This window comes from Nerophis ophidion, linkage group LG01, assembly GCF_033978795.1.
Source record: "Nerophis ophidion isolate RoL-2023_Sa linkage group LG01, RoL_Noph_v1.0, whole genome shotgun sequence".
Classification (NCBI taxonomy): domain Eukaryota; kingdom Metazoa; phylum Chordata; class Actinopteri; order Syngnathiformes; family Syngnathidae; genus Nerophis; species Nerophis ophidion.
In genome coordinates, this window is record NC_084611.1 from 8,838,702 (window position 1) to 8,862,367 (window position 23,666).

At 44.1% G+C, this 23,666-nt stretch overlaps 1 protein-coding gene across 10 annotated transcripts in view; it reads left to right on the top strand.

Annotated features, from left to right (window-relative positions):
• The window catches only part of LOC133549733 (coiled-coil domain-containing protein 158-like), a 100,301-nt gene extending 77,190 nt beyond the window's left edge, over positions 1-23,111 (top strand). For all 10 annotated transcript variants that reach the window (XR_009806169.1, XR_009806173.1, XR_009806172.1 and 7 more), the window contains one exon: positions 21,917-23,111. The gene's annotated coding sequence lies outside the window, so the exon portion shown is untranslated. The remainder of the gene's footprint in view (positions 1-21,916) is intronic.
• Positions 23,112-23,666: the final 555 nt, after the last annotated feature.

The following is a 23,666-nucleotide window of genomic DNA, read 5'->3' on the forward strand; positions in this document are numbered from 1 at the left end:
TAGTGGCTTCGTAGTAAAGGAGTGCGGGTACTTTCCTGGCCCGCCTGCAGTCCAGACCATGTCTCCCATCGTAAACGTGTGGCGCATTATGAAGCGTAAAATACGACAACAAGACCCCGGACTGTTGAACGACTGAAGCTCTACATAAAACAAGAATGGGAAAGAATTCCACTTTTAGGGCTTCAACAATTAGTTTCCTCAGTTCCCAACTGTTTGAGTGTTGTTAAAAGAAAAGGTGATGTAACACAGTGGTGAACATGCCCTTTCCCAACTACTTTGGCACGTGTTGCAGCCATGAAATTCTAAGTTAATTATTATTGCAAAAAAAAAAAAAAGTTTATGAGTTTGAACATCAAATATGTTGTCTTTGTAGTGCATTCAACTGAATATGGGTTGAAAATGATTTGCAAATCATTGTTTTCCGTTTATATTTACATCTAACACAATTTCCCAACTCATATGGAAACGGGGTTTGTATTTGTGCTACTTGTATGATAACTGTTGTGTCACATGGTCCTACAGTTTTGTTCAACTATGAAGACACACTTGTGGTATTTACAGTAAGCACGAGATACACATGCAGCTTGGGTCAGGTCCATTTATAGCCTTTCGTAACGATGTTTTGCAGCTGTTGTGTTGTTTTTCCGTCGCCAGTTACTTTGGAACCGACTCCCTGAAGTACAGAAGATGTAATAAAAGCTAGTGAAGTCATAAAGAAGAGATAAACTTTCTCCGTGCGGCGCTTGGATGTAAGTACTAGAGGACCTGAGAGTCTCCTTGTTAGGCAGCAACTCCAACTGCTCGGAACTCGTTTGTAGTGGAATAGGTGGCCAGAATATTGTAAACAGGTCTTCAGTTCAAAATTAAGACTTTAAACATAGATAATACAAAACATCCATTCACCCATCTTCTTACGCTTATCCGAGGTCGGGTCGCGGGGGCAGCAGCCTAAGCAGGGAAGCCCAGACTTCCCTCTCCCCAGCCACTTCGTCCAGCTCTTCCCGGGGAATCCCGAGGGGTTCCCAGGCCAGCCGGGAGACATAGTCTTCCCAACGTGTCCTGGGTCTTCCCCGTGGCCTCCTACCGGTTGGACGTGCCCTAAACACCTCCCTAGGGAGGCGTTCGGGTGGCATCCTGACCAGATGCCCGAACCACCTCATCTGGCTCCTCTCCATGTGGAGGAGCAGCGGCTTTACTTTGAGTTCCTCCCGGATGGCAGAGTTTCTCACCCTATCTCGGCGGAGGAAACTAATTTCAGCCGCTTGTACCCGTGATCTTATCCTTTCGGTCATAACCCAAAGCTCATGACCATAGGTGAGGATGGGAACATAGATCGAGCGGTAAATTGAGAGCTTTGCCTTCCGGCTCAGCTCCTTCACCACAACGGATCGGTACAACGTCCGCATTACTGAAGACGCCGCACCGATCCGCCTGTCGATCTCACCATCCACTCTTCCCTCACTCGTGAACAAGACTCCTAGGTACTTGAACTCCTCCACTTGGAGCAGGGTCTCTTCCCCAACCCGGAGATGGCACTCCACCCTTTTCCGGGCGAGAACCATGGACTCGGACTTGGAGGTGCTGATTCTCATTCCGGTCGCTTCACACTCGGCTGCGAACCAATCCAGTGAAAGCTGAAGATCCTGGCCGGATGAAGCCATCAGGACCACATCATCTGCAAAAAGCAGAGACCTAATCCTGCAGCCACCAAACCGGAACCCCTCAACGCCTTGACTGCGCCTAGAAATTCTGTCCATAAAAGTTATGAACAGAATCGGTGACAAAGGGCAGCTTTGGCGGAGTCCAACCCTCCCTGGAAACATGTCCAACTAACCTGCCTCTGGTTTTCGGACCGCGAATCTGTTTCTAATCAAGACCCTTATTTAAGCCTGTCTTTGCCAGTCAGTCGGCCTGGCGTCATTGCTTGTTTGCAAGAGATCCCATGGTTCATGTTGTTCTATTCATTCCGTGTCCACGTAAGCCGTGTTTATTTCATGCACAGTTTTCTTGTTTGTTCCGAGCCATAGTTTATGTTGTTTGTTTCATGCCACAGTTTTGTGTTTGTTCCACGCCGTGGTTTATGATTGTTTACCTCGTGCCCTGCCATGATTTTTAGTTAGATTATATTAATACATATGTTCCTACCTTCACGCCTGGTCCGGAATAGTTCCTTTGCATCCCGGGAGAACAAACCCCACAGCAAGCTGCGAAAATCCTCCCGTCAAGACTAAATCAATTCAAGTAATGGCAAAAAATTTTGCATTTTGTGGCTTTTCATGCCTCACAATCAAACACTTTTATGTTAAAATACTGAACAGATCTTTTTTGGGATAAGGTAAACATCTCTTCAGTATTTTAACATAAAAGTGTTTGATTGCGAGTAGAGCTGTCGGATAATGGCTTTTTTTTGCCAATATCCGATATTCTGATATTGTCCAACTCTTAATTACCGATACCGATATATACAGTCGTGTAATGAACACATTATTATGCCTAATTTTGTTGTGATGCCCCAGTGGATGCATTAAACAATGTAACAAAGTTTTTCAAAATAAATCAACTCAAGTTATGGAAAAAAAAAATGCCAACATGGCACTGCCATATTTATTATTGAAGTCACAAAGTGTATTATTTTTTTTAACATGCCTCAAAACAGCAGCTTGGAATTTGGGACATGCTCTCCCTGAGACAGCATGAGGAGGTTGAGGTGGGCGGGTTGAGGTGGGTGTGGGGGGTATATTATAGGGTCCCGGAAGAGTTGGTGCTGCAAGGGGTTCTGGGTATTTGGTATTTGTTCTGTTTTGTTACGGTGCCGATGTTCTCCCGAAATGTTTGTTTGGTGTGGGTTCACAGTGTGGAGCATATTTGTAACAGTGTTAAAGTTGTTTATACGGCCACCCTCAGTGTGACCTGTATGGCTGTTGACAAAGTATGCCTTGCATTCTCTTGTGTGGGTGTGAAAAGCCGTAGATCATGAGTGTCAAACTCAAATACAGAGTGGGCCAAAATTTTAAACGGAACAAAGCCGCGGGCCAAGGTTGAACAAATGCAAATGAACCTTTTAATAAGGACCCAAACAAGTTTTGCATTAAATATTGAACAAGCAAGGCTTATATAACTTTAGTGACATGCAAAATCCAGTTTCAAATAATAATGATAATAATTAAAAAAATATCAATGGCATATCAAATAAAATTTAAATAAAAATTTTACACCCTTTTTTCTATTTGAAATCTTCTGAGTTAAATATACATTTTTTTCCTCAGGCTAATAATACATTTGAAAATAAAATAACAATAATGAATGAACCAAACATTCAAGCCTTGAAGTAGCAAGAGAAAATGCATGTATAAAACGTACATTTTTGGTCAGTTTGCTGGGAGTTTCCCGGAAGACTTAGTGCTGCAAGGGGTTCTGGGTATTTATTCTGTTGTGTTACGGTGCGGATGTTCACCCGAAATGTGTTTGTCATTCTTGTTTGGTGTGGGTTCACAGTGTGGCGCATATTTGTAACAGTGCTAAAGTTGTTTAAACGGCCACTTTCAGTGTGACCTGTATGGCTGTTGACCAAGTATGCCTTGCATTCACTTGTGCATGTGTGTAAAAGCCACAAATATTATGTGACACGCTGTTAGTATGGAGGACAAGCGGACGTGACGACAGGTTGTAGAGAACGCTAAAGGCAGTGCCTTAAATGCACGCCCCCAATATAGTTGTCCAGGTGGAAATCGGTAGAAATTCGGGAGAATGGTTGCCCCGGGAGATTTTCGGGAGGGGCACTGAACTTCGGGAGTCTACCGGGAAAATGAGGAGGGTTGGCAAGTATGAGTATTAGCGGTGAATGCGGTGTTACAGCGGCACCGACGCTGTAAAACACCGGCGGGCCAGCTCTAATGCTAAATTGATATCGCCTCAAGGGCCGAATTAAATCACACGGCGGGCCAGATTTGGCCCGCGGGCCAGAGTTTGATACCCATGCCGTAGATGTTATGGGACTGAGCCGGCACGCAAAGGCAGTGCCTTTAAGGTTTATTGGCGCTCTGTACTTCTCCCTACGTCCGTGTACCACTCCGTAGAGCGGCGTTTTAAACAGTCATACATTTTACTTAATGACACCAATACCGATCATTTCCGATATTACATTTTAAAGCATTTATCGGCCGATAATATCGGGAGTCCAATATTATCGGACATCTCTAGTAGGTACAGCTTATTGTATTGTGTGCTCTTCTACATTCGATATTGTAGCTGATGGCTGGAAATAACCAACAAGCAGACATTAATTAAAGCCTATTTAAAGGTGAACATTATCAGCAGACCTATGTAAGCGTCAATATATACCTTGATGGTGCAGAACAAAAGACTATGTATTTTTTTAACCGATTTCCGAACTCTAAATGGGTGAATTGTGGCGAATTAAACGCCTTTCTGTTAATCGCGCTGGTGGCGATGATGTCAGAATGTGACGTCGCCAAGGTAACACACCCACCATTTTCATTTTCAACACATTACAAACACCGGGTCTCAGCTCTGTTATTTTCCGTTTTTTTGACTATTTTTTGGAACCTTGGAGACATCATGCCTCGACGGTGTGTTGTCGGAGGGTGTAACAACACTAACAGGGAGGGATTCAAGTTGCACCACTGGCCCCAAGATGCGAAAGTGGCAATAAATCTGCCGCCAGACCCCCATTGAATGAGCCGAAGTGTCTCCAAATTTTACCGACGATGCTAAAACAGACATGGCACAGAGATGTATGGATAACCTGCAGATGCATTTGCAACGATAGTCAATGAAATCACAAAGGTGAGTTTTGTTGATGTTGACTGCCAGCTAATCGATGCTAACATGCTATTTACCGGTGATGCTAAAGCAGACATGGCACAGAGATGTATGGATAACCTGCAGATGCATTTGCAACGATAGTCAACGAAATCACAAAGATGAGTTTTGTTGATGTTGACTGCCAGCTAATCGATGCTAACATGCTACGCTAATCAATGCTAACATGCTATTTACCGGCAGTGCTAAAGCAGACATGGAACAGAGATGTATGGATAACCTGTAGATGCATTTGCAACTATATTACGTTTCCTTCCACCCATATTTAATGCGAAACAAACACTTACCAATCGACGGATTTAAGTTGCTCCAGTGTCACAAGATGCGAAAGTCCTGATCGTTTGGTCCGCACATTTTACCGGCGATGCTAACGCAGCTATTCGGCCATGCTATGGCTATGAATAGCGTCAATAGCTTCAGTTTCTTCTTCAATATTTTCATACTCCAACCATCTGTTTCAATACATGCGTAATCTGCTGAATCGCTTAAGTCGCTGAAATCCGAGTTTGAATCCGAGCTAATGTCGCTATATCTTGCTGTGGTATTCCCATTGTTTGTTTACATTGGCAGCACTGTGTGACGTCACAGGGAAATGGATAGTGGTTTCGAAGATAGCGGAAATAAGGCACTTTAAAGCTTTATTTAGGGATATTCCGAGACCGGTAAAATTTTTAAAAAAACTTCAAAAAATACAACAAGCCACTGGGAACTGATTTTTGTTGTTTTTAACCCTTTTGAAATTGTGATAATGTTGCCCTTTAAAGAAACTCTAACTTTTGGTTTTGTGATGTAATCTTGCACACGTTCAACATGTCAGGGTTGACTGTTTGTACGCCACTTAGGTGAAAGCCCTCTTCTCAAATAAGTTGTGTTGACCTTTGCCAAACAGTCATGTCGTGCAGCTCGCTCACTTATTGCTCCTAAATAGTGTAGAACAGGGGTAGGGAACCTGCGGCTCTAGAGCCAGATGTGGCTCTTTTGATGACTGCATCTGGCTCTCAGATAAATCTTAACTGACATTGCTTAACACGATAAGTAATAAATGATTCCGCTGGTAATCAAATAACGTTCAAAATTATCAATCAATCAATCAATCAATGTTTATTTATATAGCCCCAAATCACAAATGTCTCAAAGGACTGCACAAATCATTACGACTACAACATCCTCGGAAGAACCCACAAAAGGGCAAGGAAAACTCACACCCAGTGGGCAGGGAGAATTCACATTCAGTGGGACGCCAGTGACAATGCTGACTATAAGAAACCTTGGAGAGGACCTCAGATGTGGGCAACCCCCCCTCTCTAGGGGACCGAAAGCAATGGATGTCGAGCGGGTCTAACATGATACTGTGAAAGTTCAATCCATAGTGGCTCCAACACAGCCGCAAGAGTTCAGTTCAAGCGGATCCAAGACAGCAGCGAGAGTCCCGTCCACAGGAAACCATCTCAAGCGGATCAGCATCGTAGAGATGTCCCCAACCGATACAGGCGAGCGGTCCATCCTGGGTCTCGACTCTGGACAGCCAGTACTTCATCCATGGTCATCGGACCGGACCCCCTCCACGAGGGAAGGGGGGACATAGGAGAAAGAAAAGAAGCGGCAGATCAACTGGTCTAAAAAGGTGGTCTATTTAAAGGCTAGAGTATACAGATGAGTTTTAAGGTGAGACTTAAATGCTTCTACTGAGGTGGCATCTGGAACTGTTACCGGGAGGGCATTCCAGAGTACTGGAGCCCGAACGGAAAACGCTCTATAGCCCGCAGACTTTTTTTGGGCTTTGGGAATCACTAATAAGCCGGAGTCCTTTGAAGGCAGATTTCTTGCCGGGACATATGGTACAATACAATCGGCAAGATAGGATGGAGCTAGACCGTGTAGTATTTTATACGTAAGTAGTAAAACCTTAAAGTCACATCTTAAGTGCACAGGAAGCCAGTGCAGGTGAGCCAGTACAGGTATATATGTATGTATATATGTATATAAAGGTATATACAGTACAGGCGTAATGTGATCAAACTTTCTTGTTCTTGTCAAAAGTCTAGCAGCCGCATTTTGTACCAACTGTAATCTTTTAATGCTAGACATGGGGAGACCCGAAAATAATGCGTTACAGTAGTCGAGGCGAGACGTAACAAACGCATGGATAATGATCTCAGCGTCTTTAGTGGACAGAATGGAGCGAATTTTAGCGATATTACGGAGATGAAAGAAGGCCGTTTTAGTAACGCTTTTAATGTGTGACTCAAAGGAGAGAGTTGGGTCGAAGATAATACCCAGATTTTTTACAGAGTCACCTTGTTTTATTATTTGGTTGTCAAATGTTAAAGTTGTATTATTAAATAGAGGTCGGTGTCTAGCAGGACCGATAATCAGCATTTCCGTTTTTTTGGCATTAAGTTGCAAAAAGTTAGCGGACATCCATTGTTTAATTTCATTAAGACACGCTTCCAACTGACTACAGTCCGGCGTGTTGGTCAGCTTTAGGGGCATGTAGAGTTGGGTGTCATCAGCATAACAGTGAAAGCTGTTCAAAATTAAAAACATTCTCATGCGTTTCATTCCATCAATCCAAGAAGTCGCATTAATGGTAAGAAGTATTTCATTTATTTGTCAGCTTCAGAATAACAATGTTATTAAAAAGAATAAGAGACTTATTATACTGTAAAAATGTTAATCTAACTTAAAAATGCGCACATTTAGTTGTATTCAATGTTAAAAAATATCGGTAACACTTTACATATTCTAAGTAACAAAGACTTAAGAGTTATTTGGACTCTAGGGGACCATGTAAGGGTTAGGGGTACTAATAAGCAATCATTCTGAGGTTATAAGGGAAGACTCTTAGTTAATGGCTTACTGCTTGTAAAACAAGGCCATGCAGAAAAAGGCATTGATAAGTACTTAAAAATGACTAATTAAGAGACAATATGTTACAAATTTGCATGTTAATAAGCAGCTAATTAATGGTGAATATGTTCCACATATCAAAGTATTACCAAAATATTATATGGAAATAGGCTTTTAAAATATTTGGCTCTCTCAGCCAAAAAGGTTCCCGACCCGTGGTGTAGCACATGAATGATTATACTGAGTGTTTGCCTTTTGGCCTCCGACTTTTAATTAGCCCGAGTTCAACCCTGCTGGGACACCAAGCTTCACTTTAAGCGCTGGTTGAGCTGACCTACTCCTAATCTATGGTAACAAATTCACTTTCCAGTGTATTTCAATTAAACTTGCCGGGTTGTTCAATTTGCTTTTTCTTGAGTGTTTGCCAGTGACAAAGTGTACCCAGCAGAGACCTACAGTGAACACATTTAAGCATTAGGACTGCGTGTTAACTTATTGTGTACTTTTACATAATTAGCCTCGCAGAGCACGACTGTGATTTAATTTAACCCTTTTGAGTCTGGATTTAGATTTTTCCCCCTTTTTCCGTGTGGCTTTTAAGGTGTTATTGTTGAAAGGGAAGTATTATCCTTATTGCAACCTTATTCTCTCACCATTTCACTATTTCTCACAAAATTACTGCTTGGTTTTTGTAAAATTAGGATTTTTTTGGAGAGAAACTGAGAGAGACTTCCTTTTTATTTTCATTCAAATTTGAACTTTATAACACAGATAAGAACAACATTTCGTTACATAAGCTCATGGTAGTGCAGGATAAAAAATAGCAATAATAATTAAATAAATATATATATAAAAATATCCATCCATCCATCTTCTTCCGCTTATCCGAGGTCGGGTCGCGGGGGCAACAGCCTAAGCAGGGAAACCCAGACTTCCCTCTCCCCAGCCACATTGTCCAGCTCTTCCCGGGGGATCCCAAGGCGTTCCCAGGCCAGCCGGGAGACATAGTCTTCCCAACGTGTCCTGGGTCTTCCCCGTGGCCTCCTACCAGCTGGACGTGCCCTAAACACCTCCCTAGGGAGGCGTTCGGGTGGCATCCTGACCAGATGCCCGAACCACCTCATCTGGCTCCTCTCCATGTGGAGGAGCAGCGGCTTTACTTTGAGTTCCTCCCGGATGGCAGAGCTTCTCACCCTATCTCTAAGGGAGAGACCTGGAAACTAATTTGGGCCGCTTGTACCCGTGATCTTATCCTTTCGGTCATGACCCAAAGCTCATGACCATACTCATGACTGCCAAAATCACACAGTCCGATACCCCATACTCTCTGGGCATTCCCCACAGGACCTCCTGAGGGACACGGTCAAATGCCTTCTCCAAGTCAACACAAAGTTAATGTAGACCCGTACTCATACTCATTATCTTGTCCTTTCGGTCATAACCCAAAGCTCATGACCATAGGTGAGGATGGGAACGTAGATCCACCGGTAAATTGAGAGCTTTGCCTTCCGGCTCAGCTCCTTCTTCACCACAACGGATCGGTACAACGTCCGCATTACAGAAGACGCCGCACCGATCCGCCTGTCGATCTCACGATCCACTCTTCCCCCACTCGTGAACAAGACTCCTAGGTACTTGAACTCCTCCACTTGGGGCAGGGTCTCCTCCCCAACCCGGAGATGGCACTCCACCCTTTTCCGGGCGAGAACCATGGACTCGGACTTGGAGGTTCTGATTCTCATTCCGGTCGCTTCACACTCGGCTGCGAACCGATCCAGTGAGAGATGAAGATCCCGGTCAGATGAAGCCATCAGGACCACATCATCTGCAAAAAGCAGAGACCTAATCCTGCGGCCACCAAACCGGATCCCTTCAACGCCTTGACTGCGCCTAGAAATTCTGTCCATAAAAGTTATGAACAGAATGGGTGACAAAGGGCGACCTTGGCGGAGTCCAACCCTCACTGGAAACGTGTCCGACTTACTGCCGGCAATGCGGACCAAGTTCTGACACTGATCATACAGGGAGTGGACCGCCACAATAAGACAGTCCGATAACCCATACTCTCTGAGCACTCCCCACAGGACCTTCTGAAGGACACGTTCAAATGCCTTCTCCAAGTCCATACAAAGTTAATGTAGACCTGTACCCGTACCCGTTATCTTGTCCTTTCGGTCATAACCCAAAGCTCATGACCATAGGTGAGGATGGGAACGTAGATCAACCGGTAAATTGAGAGCTTTACTTTCCGGCTCAGCTGTTTCGTCACCACAACGGATCGGTACAACGTCCGCATTACAGAAGACGCCGCACCGATCCGCCTGTCGATCTCACGATCCACTCTTCCCCCACTCGTGAACACGACTCCGAGTTACTTGAACTCCTCCACTTGGGGCAAGGTCTCCTCCCCCACCAGGAGATGGCACTCCACCCTTTTCCGGGCGAGAACCATGGACTCGGACTTGGAGGTGCTTCACACTTGGTTGCGAACCGATCCTGTGAGAGCTGAAGATCAAGGCCAGATGAAGCCATCAGGACCACATCCTCTGCAAAAAGCAGAGACCTAACCCAAACCGGATCCCTTCAATGCCCTGAGTGCGCCTAGAACTTCTGGCCATAAAAGTTATGAACAGAATCGGTGACAAAGGACAGCCTTGGCGGAGTCCAACCCTCACTGGAAATGTGTCCGACTTACTGCCGGCAATGCGGACCAAGCTCTGACACTGATCATACAGGGAGTGGACCGCCACAATAAGACAGTCCGATACCCCATACTCTCTGAGCACTCCCCACAGGACCTTCTGAAGGACACGTTCAAATGCCTTCTCCAAGTCCATACAAAGTTAATGTAGACCCGTACTCATACTCATTATCTTGTCCTTTCGGTCATGACCCAAAGCTCATGACCATAGGTGAGGATGGGAACGTAGATCAACCGGTAAATTGAGAGCTTTACTTTCCGGCTCAGCTGTTTCGTCACCACAACGGATCGGTACAACGTCTGCATTACTGAAGACGCCGCACCGATCCGCCTGTCGATCTCACGATCCACTCTTCCCTCACTCGTGAACAAGACTCCTAGGTACTTGAACTCCTCTACTTGGGGCAGGGTCTCCTCCCCCACCCCGGAGATGGCACTCCACCCTTTTCCGGGCGAGAACCATGGACTCGGACTTGGAGGTGCTTCACACTTGGTTGCGAACCGATCCTATGAGAGCTGAAGATCAAGGCCAGATGAAGCCATCAGGACCACATCCTCTGCAAAAAGCAGAGACCTAACCCAAACCGGATCCCTTCAATGCCCTGAGTGCGCCTAGAACTTCTGTCCATAAAAGTTATGAACAGAATCGGTGACAAAGGACAGCCTTGGCGGAGTCCAACCCTCACTGGAAATGTGTCCGACTTACTGCCGGCAATGCGGACCAAGGTCTGACACTGATCGTACAAGGAGCGGACCACCACAGTCAGACAGTCCGATACCCCATACTCTCTGAGCACTCCCCACAGGACTTCCCGAGGGACACGGTCGGATGTCTTCTCCAAGTCCACAAAGCACATGTAGACTGGTTGGGCAAACTCCCATGCACCCTCAAGAACCCTGCCGAGAGTATAGAGCTGGTCCACAGTTCCACGACCAGGATGAAAACCACACTGTTCCTCCTGAATCCGAGGTTGGACTATCCGACGTAGTCTCCTCTCCAGTACCCCGGGAAGGCTGAGGAGTGTGATCCCACGATAGTTGGAACACACCCTCCGGTCCCCCTTCTTAAAGAGCGGCATGTATATCATAGTCACAGCTGGATCTGTATCATGACTTTTTTGGAAACCACACAGAAAAATCAGTTTTTTACAAAGTCCCAGTCGTGTAAACGAGCAGAGGAAAGAAAGTTGACGACGACATCATTCACATTAGAAGCGTAAAAATGTGCCATTCCACTCCCGTTGACTGGACGGTTTGTCTGGTCTCTTTGGAGCGTCTGTGTGCAGACCTCGTGCTGTCACAGGACCCACAACAACCAGCGGGTCGACCCAGTTAGCACCGGCGCGCGCGACAGCTCCACCGCGGCGATAGTTACTGGGAGGAATTTCAGCCCGGGTCTCACATCCTGCCAACAAATTTGTTTTCCCAGCTTGGTCCCACGTGGGCTACATTTGTGAGCGTCTGTCGGGTCAGCAGAGGGGCGTCCAGGGCCTGGGTGACCACATGTCACTACATGGCAAAAACTGAAATCTAAGTTCAAACCCCGTTTCCATATGAGTTGGGAAATTGTGTTGGATGTAAATATAAACAAAATACAATGATTTGCAAATCCTTTTCAACCCATATTCAGTTGAATATGCTACAAAGACAACTCATAAACTTAATTTTTTTAATGCAAATAATAATTAACTTTAGAATTTTAGAAGTCTCACCTTAAAACTCATCTGTATACTCCAGCCTTTAAATAGACCTCCTTTTTAGACCAGTTGATCTGCCGCTTCTTTTCTTTCTCCTATGTCCCCCCCTCCCTTGTGGAGGGGGTCCGGTCCGATGACCATGGATGAAGTACTGGCTGTCCAGAGTCGAGACCCAGGATGGACCGCTCGCTTGTGTATCGGTTGGGGACATCTCTATGCTGCTGATCCGCCTCCGCTTGAGATGGTTTCCTGTGGACGGGACTCTCGCTGCTGTCTTGGATCCGCTTAGAACTGAACTCTCGCGGCTGTCTTGGAGCCACTATGGATTGAACTTTCACAGTATCATGTTAGACCCGCTCGACATCCATTGCTTTCGGTCCCCTAGAGGGGGGGGGTGGGTTGCCCACATCTGAGGTCCTCTCCAAGGTTTCTCATAGTCAGCATTGTCACTGGCGTCCCACTGGATGTGAATTCTCCCTGCCCACTGGGTGTGAGTTTTCCTTGCCCTTTTGTGGGTTCTTCCGAGGATGTTGTAGTCGTAATGATTTGTGCAGTCCTTTGAGACATTTGTGATTTGGGGCTATATAAATAAACATTGATTGATTGATTGAATTTGATGCCAGCAACACGTGACAAAGAAGTTGGGAAAGGTGGAAAAAAAATTCGGATAAAGTTGAGGAATGCTCATCAAACACTTATTTGGAACATGCAGGTTAGTTGGGAACAGGTGGGTGCCATGATTGGGTATGAAAAAAAACTTCCCAAAAAATACTCAGTCTTTCACAAGAAAGGATGGGGCGAGGTACACCCCTTTGTCCACAACTGCGTGAGCAAATAGTCAAACAGTTTAAGAACAACTTTTCTCAAAGTGCAATCGCAAGAAATTTAGGGATTTCAACATCTACGCTCCATAATATCATCAAAAGGTTCAGAGAATCTGGAGAAATCACTCCTTGTAAGCGGCATGGCCGGAAATCAACATTAAATGACCGTGACCTATGTATCAAAAACCGACATCAATCTCTAAAGGATATCACCACATGAGCTCAGGAACACTTCGGAAAACCACTGTCATTAAATACAGTTGGTGGCTACATCTGTAAGTGCAAGTTAAAGCTCTATCAATCAATCAATCAATCAATCAATCAATGTATTTTATTTCGGCAATCTTCACATAAAACAAAGAACAACAACAAGAAAAGAAAAAAAACAAAAAACACTCATTTGAGCAATGGTTGAGCCGAAAGGGTGTAGGTTGAAGCAACACTTATATAAACCTACCCCATCACAACAAGAACAAGGTTCAAAATATATAGAATCTAAAACATGCTTCACTTATATCTACTATGCAAAGCGAAAGCCATTTATCAACAACATCCGGAAACGCCGCCAGCTTTTCCATCTAAGATGGACTGATGCAAAGTGGAAAAGATGTTGTAGGATGAAATATCTCAAAAAAGGCTGATATTTGCTTGATTTCTGTCTGATAAGATAATTCTTCTCACTTAGCAGATTTTATGTTAGTGTTTTACTTGTTTTAATGGGTTTTGGTCCTTAATTATCTCAGTAAGATATTACAGCTTGTTGCTGAGATTTGATGGATAGATAGATGGATAGATAGATAGATAGATAGCTGGTGTGCTATTGTGTGCTTAGCTGTTGTGTAACGGCTAGCTCCAAGTATAGTAGCCTAGATAGATAGATAGATAGATAGATAAATAGATGGATGGATGGATGGATGGATGGATGGATGGATGGATGGATGGATGGATAGATAGATAGATAGATAGATAGCTGGTGTGCTATTCTGTGCTTAGCTGTTGTGTAACGGCTAGCTCCGAGTATAGTAGCCTAGATAGATAGATAGATAGATAGATAGATAAATAGATGAATGGATGGATGGATAGATAGATGGATAGATGGATGGATGGATGGATGGATAGATAGATAGATAGATAGATAGATAGATAGTACTTTATTGATTCCTTCAGGAGAGTTCCTTCAGGAAAACAAAAATTCCAGCAGCAGTGTACAGAGTTGAGATCAATTAAAAAAAATAAAATAATGTGGGTTTGAAATGGAAACAAAATAGAGAAATATTACAATAAGAATAAAAAAATAAAAAGCAACAATGGGAATAAAAATATGACAGTAAAATAAGACTATAACAAGAGGAAATAGGCAGTAGTGACCATGTTATGAAAACGTATTGCACTGTTATTGTTTTGCATCCCCTGTCATCTATTCCATCCATCCATTTTCTACCGCTTATTCCCTTTCGGGGTGGCGGGGGGCGCTGGCGTCTATCTCAGCTATTGAGTAAAACAGGCTTGAAACTAGAATATCAGCTGTTGGAAAGACTTGTCATCAACACTCAGAAGTATAAAACTACTTTTTTTATAGTAATAATTTCTTATTTCTTCAATTGTGTCTCATAATTAAAACAAATGGACTTTGCTGTTTTATTTTTATATATATGTATATATATATATATATATACTAGGGGTGGGCAAATTAATGCGTTAATTACAAGTTAACTCATCAATCTATTAACGCCGACAATTATTTTATCGCACATTTGCGTATGTTGTTTACATGCTTTTATTTTGTTAACGCCTTTTCTTAACAAGATGGCGTCGAGGGGCTCTTGGTAAAGATGGAACATTTGGCAAAAATACCGGACAATTCTGCAAATTTCATGGCTGGCTTACAGCGTGGTCACTCCGGGATCACTTACGACCGCCAGACAATTCTGGATGTGGATAGATCGGGCCGTTTTGGACTGAATGACGCGTGCATGCTAGACCGGCTAGCTAGCATGGGAATACTTTGCCGGCTACATCTGTGAAGCAGCGGAGTATATGTGTTGTCTGTCTATTTATGAATAATGCAGACCAGGAGTGTTGGCTGAGTTCTTAACGTTTGCTTTCAGAGCGTGCATATCACAACATACAAGATGCCGTCATGGCGACACAACCTATACATGCTCCTCACTCCTGTTGCATGCTGGGTAGGGTAGTTCTTTTTTCCCTGGCTCATAACATCACAATATAGTACCATGTATATGATGCATTCAGTTTATCAAAGCACCAAGCAAACAATCGGAAAATTCCCATCATATCAATTCCTAGATATGGTCATAATTATTTTAAGTGCACTACGCAGAATAAACACAACATTATTAATATTGCTACTACGGATAATTTGATCAAAAATTCCCCAAAACAGCCCACTACCTATAATATAGGTTTTTTAAACATAAGATCCCTGATAAAAAAAAAAAAATTCTGCTGTTACCTCAGAAATTGCCTGTTCAGATGTTATGATTGTGGCTCAGAGATTCGTATGTAGATTATATTTATTTTCCATAACAAACAGGATAACTTAAATACCCTGGCAGTGGCAATAAGCTTAAATGTTTGTATTGACATTTTTGGAGTTGATTTTCATAAAATATGCTATTTAACTGCTACTGTTTAACAAGGACTGATTTAAATTGTGTTTGCACAACAAATGTTTTGGCGCTTTTGTTCATGTGGGAGAATATTCCAATAAAGGTGCACTACACGCTACTTTTGAATTCATTATTGGGCTTTGCGTATACAATGCAGTTAATCTCGATTAATCTGAGGAATAGTGCGATCAGCCTCGATTAAAATTTTGAATCATTGCCCAGCCCTAATATATATATATATATATATATATATATATGTAGGTGTGGGAAAAATCACAAGACTACTTCATCTCTACAGATCTGTTTCATGAGGGGTTCCCTCAATCATCAGGATTGAGGGAACCTGATGATTGAGGGAACCCCTCATGAAACAGTTCTGTAGAGATGAAGTAGTCTTGTGATTTTTCCCACACCTACATATTGCGCTCTACCACGGTATCGAGCACTATTCTCTGGATAATCCAATCAAGACATATATATACATATATATATATATATATATATATATATATATATATATATATATATATATATATATATATATAATATATATACCGGCCCCCAGACACATTTTTTTCCTCTTAACGTGGCCCCCGAGTGTAAATAATTGCCCAGGCCTGAAATAAGGAGTGTGTCCCGGATCCTCCTAGGCCTTGGTCTGTGTGCCAAAGTCACCTCCTTGGCAAAACTGCCATCAAGGCCGATGTGTTTGGAGCTCATGTTTACGGCCGGGCCCTTGGTGGCGTGTTGTTGAAGATCAGTGGACGGATAAGTCTTGTTATTTTAGTCCTTCCCCGCCCTCCCTCTTATCGGAAAACACTTGATTGCGGTCGAGGAAAACCTTGTTGACTTGGAGGTTTTTTTTTGTTGTTGTTGTTGTTACCGCCAGAACAGAAGTACAGTACCTTTTGGTTCCTCTGGAGGAGGATTTCCTTCCCTCTCGCGTGTCCCGACTTGTAAATATTGCAAGACAATGCCTGTGAATCAGGGCATTGTGTGCAAAGAGCGCTCTAAATGGCCGCGCGAGGATGGTGTGACCGGGGAGGGCTCGGCCCCTTCAGGAACGAGAAGATGTCCGTGTCAGGCTGCCTTGCAGGTGATCACTGCACACAGGACTACTCATGTCCTTATGAGTTGGGAAATTGTGTTAGATGTAAAAACAAACGGAATACAATGATTTGCAAATCATTTTCAACCCGAATTCAGTTGAATCCATGACAAAGACAAGATATTTGATGTTCAAACTCCATCCATCCATCCATCCATCCATCATCTTCCGCTTATCCGAGGTCGGGTCGCGGGGGCAGCAGCCTAAGCAGGGAAACCCAGACTTCCCTCTCCCCAGCCACTTCGTCCAGCTCTTCCCAGGGGATCCCGGGGCGTTCCCAGGCCAGCCGGGAGACATAGTCTTCCCAACGTGTCCTGGGTCTTCCCCGTGGCCTCCTACCGGTTGGACGTGCCCTAAACACCTCCCTAGGGAGGCGTTCGGGGGGCATCCTGACCAGATGCCCGAACCACCTCATCTGGCTCCTCTCGATGTGGAGGAGCAGCGGCTTTACTTTGAGTTCCTCCCGGATGGCAGAGCTTCTCACCCTATCTCTAAGGGAGAGACCCAAACTCATTTGGGCCGCTTGTACCCGTGATCTTATCCTTTCGGTCATGACCCAAAGCTCATGACCATAGGTGAGGATGGGAACGTAGATGGAGCGGTAAATTGAGAGCTTTGCCTTCCGGCTCAGCTCCTTCTTCACCACAACGGATCGGTACAACGTCCGCATTACTGAAGACGCCGCACCGATCCGCCTGTCGATCTCACGATCCACTCTTCCCCCACTCGTGAACAAGACTCCTAGGTACTTGAACTCCTCCACTTGGGGCAGGGTCTCCTCCCCAACCCGTAGATGGCACTCCACCCTTTGTTCAAACTCAAACTCATAAACTTTATTTTTTTCCGCAAATAATAATTAACTTAGAATTTCATGGCTGCAGCACGTGCCAAAGTAGTTGGGAAAGGGCATGTTCACCACTGTGTTACATCACCTTTTCTTCTAAAAATACTCAATAAATGTTTGGGAACTGAGGAAACTAATTGTTGAAGCTTTGAAAGTGGAATTCTTTACCATTCTTGTTTTATGTAGAGCTTCAGTCGTTCAACAGTCCGGGGTCTCCTCTGTCGTATTTTACGCTTCATAATGCGCCACACATTTTCCATGGGAAACAGGTCTGGACTGCAGGCAGGCCAGGAAAGTACCCGCACTCTTTTACTACAAAGCCTCTATGTTGTAACACGTGCTGAATGTGGCTTGGTGTTGTCTTGCTGAAATAAGCAGGGGCGTCCATGAAAAAGACGGCGCTTAGAAGGCAGCATATGTTGTTCCAAAACCTGTATGTACCTTTCAGCATTAATGGTGCTTTCCCAGATGTGTAAGTTACCCATGCCTTGGGCACTAATGCACCCCCATACCATCACAGATGCTGGCTTTTGAACTTTGCGTCGATAACAGTCTGGATGGTTCACTTCCCCTTTGGTCCGGATGACACAATGTCAAATATTTCCAAAAACAATTTGAAATGTGGACTCGTCAGACCACAGAACACTTTTCCACTTTGCATCAGTCCATCTTAAATAAATAAATAAATGGGTTGTACTTGTATAGTGCTTTTCTACCTTCAAGGTACTCAAAGCGCTTTGACACTACTTCCACATTTACCCATTCACACACTGATGGAGGGAGCTGCCATGCAAGGCGCCAACCAGCACCCATCAGGAGCAAGGGTGAAGTGTCTTGCTCAGGACACAACGGACGTGACGAGGTTGGTACTAGGTGGGATTTGAATGATCTCGGGCCCAGAGAAGCCGGCGGCGTTTCTGGATGTTGTTGATAAACGACTTTCGCTTTGCATAGTAGAGCTTTCACTTGCACTTACAGATGTAGCGACCAACTGTATTTAGTGACAGTGGTTTTCTGAAGCGTTCCTGAGCCCATGTGGTGATATCCTTTAGAGATTGATGTCGGTTTTTGATACAGTGCCGTCTGAGGGATCATTCATGCTGCTTACCTGGAGTGATTTCTCCAGATTCTCTGAACCTCTTGATGATATTATGGAGCGTAGATGTTGAAATCCCTAAATTTCTTGCAATTCTTACAGTTCTTAAACTGTTTGACTATTTGCTCACACAGTTGTGGACAAAGGGGTGTACCTCGCCCCATCCTTTCTTGTGAAAGACTGAGCATTTTTTGGGAAGCTGTTTTTATACCCAATCATGGCACCCACCTGTTCCCAATTAGCCTGCACACCTGTGGGATGTTCCAAATAAGTGTTTGATGAGCATTCCTCAACTTTTATCAGTATTTATTGCCACCTTTCCCAACTTCTTTGTCACGTGTTGCTGGCATCAAATTCTAAAGTTAATGATTATTTGCCATAAAAAAAATGTTTATCAGTTTGAACATCAAATATGTTGTCTTTGTAGCATATTCAACTGAATATGGGTTGAAAATGATTTGCAAATCATTGTATTCCGTTTATATTTACATCTAACACAATTTCCCAACTCATATGGAAACGGGGTCTGTATATTCCTTTTATAACGTTTATGCATGCCACACAGTCATGGCTGGATCGATGTCAAACGCAAGAAAAACAGGGGAAGCATTAATTTCCCTCTAGAGACTTTCTCATCGACGAGCAGGCCACAATCGGGGGAAGCTGGTGCGATACACAGGAAATGTTTTTGTTTATGGTAAAAAAAAAATTTAAAAAAATGTTTAAAAAAAATCCACCGGCTTTGGCAGCACGCTGGTTTTCCTTTCCTTCTAAAAAGGGATTTAGTGCCGTTCTTGAGAAGCCACTGAGGATGCCAGAAAACAATCCATGGATGAGTGCGCTGCAGGTGTGACTGGTTTGCCTTTTTTTACGGTCACGGGGTCAAGATCCTGCACGCTTTTTTCGGGGGGGAAATTGGAATGCAGCTGTCAGGAACTTATCTCAACAAATGTGTGTGCATCGTTTTGCTTTGTCCGCAACTGCGTGAGCAAATAGTCAAACAGTTTAAGAACAACGTTTCTCAAAGTGCAATTGCAAGAAATTTAGGGATTTCAACATCTACGCTCCATAATATCATCAAAAGGTTCAGAGAATCTGGAGAAATTACTCCACGTAAGCGGCATGGCCGGAAACCAACATTGAATGACCTTCGATCCCTCAGACGGCACTGTATCAAAAACCGACATCAATCTCTAAAGGATATCACCACACCACGGCTTATTAGTGATTCCTAGAGCTCAAAAAAAGTCTGCGGGCTATAGAGCGTTTTCCGTTCAGGCTCCAGTACTCTGGAATGCCCTCCCGGTAACAGTTCGAGATGCTACCTCAGTAGAAGCATTTAAGTCTCACCTTAAAACTCATCTGTATACTCTAGCCTTTAAATAGACCTCCTTTTTAGACCAGTTGATCTGCCGCTTCTTTTCTTTCTCCTATGTCCCCCCCTCCCTTGTGGAGGGGGTCCGGTCCGATGACCATGGATGAAGTACTGACTGTCCAGAGTCGAGACCCAGGATGGACCGCTCGTCGGGACCCAGGATGGACCGCTCGCCTGTATCGGTTGGGGACATCTCTACGCTGCTGATCCGCTTGAGATGGTTTCCTGTGGACGGGACTCTCACTGCTGTCTTGGAGCCACTATGGATTGAACTTTCACAGTATCATGTTAGACCCGCTCGACATCCATTGCTTTCGGTCCCCTAGAGGGGGGGGGGGTTGCCCACATCTGAGGTCCTCTCCAAGGTTTCTCATAGTCAGCATTGTCACTGGCGTCCCACTGAATGTGAATTCTCCCTGCCCACTGGGTGTGAGTTTTCCTTGCCCTTTTGTGGGTTCTTCCGAGGATGTTGTAGTCGTAATGATTTGTGCAGTCCTTTGAGACATTTGTGATTTGGGGCTATATAAATAAACATTGATTGATTGATATGCTCAGGAACACTTCAGAAAACCACTGCCACTAAATAAAGTTGGTCGCTACATCTGTAAGTGCGAGTTAAAGCTCTACTATGCAAAGCGAAAGCCATTTATCAACAACATCCAGAAACGCCGCCGGCTTCTCTGGGCCTGAGATCATCTAAAATAGAATAATGCAAAGTGGAAAAGTGTTCTGTGGTCTGACGAGTACACATTTCAAATTGTTTTGGGAAATATTCGACACGGTGTCATCCGGACCAAAGGGGAAGCGAACCATCCGGACTGTTATCGACGCAAAGTTGAAAAGCCAGCATCTGTGACGGTATGGGGGTGCATTAGTGCCCAAGGCATGGGTAACTTACACATCTGTGAAGGCACCATTAATGCTGAAAGGTACATACAGGTGCCATTTAAGCTCCGTCTTTTTCATGGACGCCCCTGCTTATTTCAGCAAGACAATGCCAAGCCACATTCAGCACGTGTTACAACATAGTGGCTTTGTAATAAAAGAGTGCGGGTACTTTCCTGGCCCGCCTGCAGTCCAGACCTGTCTCCCATCGAAAATGTGTGGGGCATTATGAAAAATGTTCTGTGGTCTGTCGAGTCCACATTTCGAATTATATTGTGAAACAGAGGACGTGGTGTTCTCCAGAACAAAGAGGCAAATAACCATTCAGATTGTTATAGACGCCCCTGCTTATTTCAGCAAGACAATGCCAAGCCACGTTTTACATTGGCGTGGCTTCGTAGTAAAAGAGTGCGGGTACTTTCCTGGCCCGCCTGCAGTCCAGACCTGTCTCCCATCGAAAATGTGTGGCGCATTATGAAAAGTGTTCTGTGGTCTGTCGAGTCCACATTTCGAATTATATTGTGAAACAGAGGACGTGGTGTTCTCCAGAACAAAGAGGCAAATAACCATTCAGATTGTTATAGACGCCCCTGCTTATTTCAGCAAGACAATGCCAAGCCACGTTTTACATCGGCGTGGCTTCGTAGTAAAAGAGTGCGGGTCATTTCCTGGCCCGCCTACAGTCCAGACCTGTCTCCCATCGGAAATGTGTGGCGTATTATGAAGCGTAAAATAGGACAGCGGAGACCCCGGACTGTTGAAGGACTGAAGCTCTACATAAAACCAGAATGGGAAAGAATTCCACTTTCAAAGCTTCAACAATTAGTTTCCTCAGTTCCCAAACGTTTATTGAGTGTTGTTAAAAGAAAAGGGGATGTAACACAGTGGTGAACATGCCTGTGGAGAAGCAGAGCCGACGGAGAGGCAGGGCACGTTGTAGCCCGGCCCAAGATGGCGGCACGGAGGCGAGGCGGGGCGTGCCGGGAGCGACACCACAAACGAGATCAGGTGTGTGGATCGCGCACTTGTACACGATTAACATATATCCTCTCGCTGTATAAAAGGGGAGAAGGAGGAGAGAACGAGACTGGTGATGGTGCGGAGCGAGAGCAACACATACAACGATGGAGACGGAGACGGAGAACAAGAGGCAGACGGAAGTACGTTCTGCCGAAAAGCAGACGTCGGAGCGAGCAGCAGAAAGTGACGAGAGACCCGACCGCAGACAAGGTTGTGTTGGAAAATAAAGCAAGTCAAACCTGCTCAAAGTCATGTCCTTCCTTGGTGGTCCATGGAACCCGCAAGACGACGGCACGAGTCTGTCAGAATGCCCTTTCCCGACTACTTCGGCGCGTGTTGCAGCCATGAAATTCTAAGGTAATTATTATTTGCCGAAAAAAATGAAGTTTATGAGTTTGAACATTAGATATGTTGTCTTTGTAGTGCATTCAATTGAATATGGGTTGAAAAGGATTGGCAAATCATTGTATTCCGTTTATATTTACATCCAGCACAATTTCCCAAGTCATATGGAAACGGGGTTTGTATATGTATGTTTGTACCCTGAATGATATGTACATGTATGTGTATATGTATGTTTGTACCTTGAATGTGAGTGTGGAAGTACGAACTTTGATTATGTAGGTATGTAATGTATTTGTGTATGTATTTTGTAGCGTAAGTACCTATGTATATATGTATGTATGTAACGACACTGTACAGTACAGTACAGTGTCTACGCCTTTCTCCTCAATTGAGCTAAATTGAATTCTGTCTCCGTTTAATTCCTTGCTTCTTGTCTTGTTTAATAGATGTCATCAGTTTGTTTGAACCTGACAGGACAGCGTGGCGCGGTTGGACGAGTGCCAACAGTCTACTGACCTCGTCATGTCCGTTGTGTCCTTGAGCAAGACACTTCACCCTTGCTCCTGATGGGTGCTGGTTAACGCCTTGCATGGCAGCTCCCTCCATCAGTGTGTGAATGTGGAAATAGCGTCAAAGCGCTTTGAGTACCTTGAAGGTAGAAAAGCACTATACAAGTACAAACCAGTTACCGTTATGTAAGCTACCTCGCTACATGGGTCTAAAAATAGCTAAGCTACAAAAATTGCGACTTGTTCAAAAAGTACTGAAGCTACTAAATGTATGCATAGCTTTGCTTCATTCTTTGACTCATTTCACTTGATCAAACGTTTTCTAACATTCCACTCTACGAAATAGGGGAAAAAATGGGTTAGTCTAGCTCAGTGTTTTTTAACCTTTTTTTGAGCCGAGGCATGTCACCAGCAGAAATCATTAAAAAAAACGAAACTCAGTTAACTGTAAAAAAATCGTAATTGTTAGATATTACTTTAAAGCATAACCAATCAAGAATATTTCAGTTGTTTTTGTCCTTCTTCGTGGACGTTGTTGACTGTCGTGTCATGTTCGGATGTACATTGTGGCTCCGCGGCAAGTCTTTGCTGTCGTCCAGCATTCTATTTCTGTTGACTTTGTAGCCAGTTCAGTTTTAGTTTCGTTCTGTATAGCCTTCCCTAGCAATCGAGAATATTTCAGTTGTTCTTATCCTTCTTCACAGGGACATTGTTGACTGACATGTCATGTCCGGATGTACGTTGTGGACGCTGTCTTTGCTCTACAGTAAGTCTTTGCTGTCGTCCAGCATTCTGTTTCTGTTGACTTTGTAGCCAGTTCTGTTTTAGTTTCGTTCTGCATAGCCTTCCCTAGTAATCGAGAAAATTTCAGATGTTTTTATCCTTCTTTGTGGTGACATCGTTGACTGACATGTCATGTCCAGATGTACATTGTGGACGC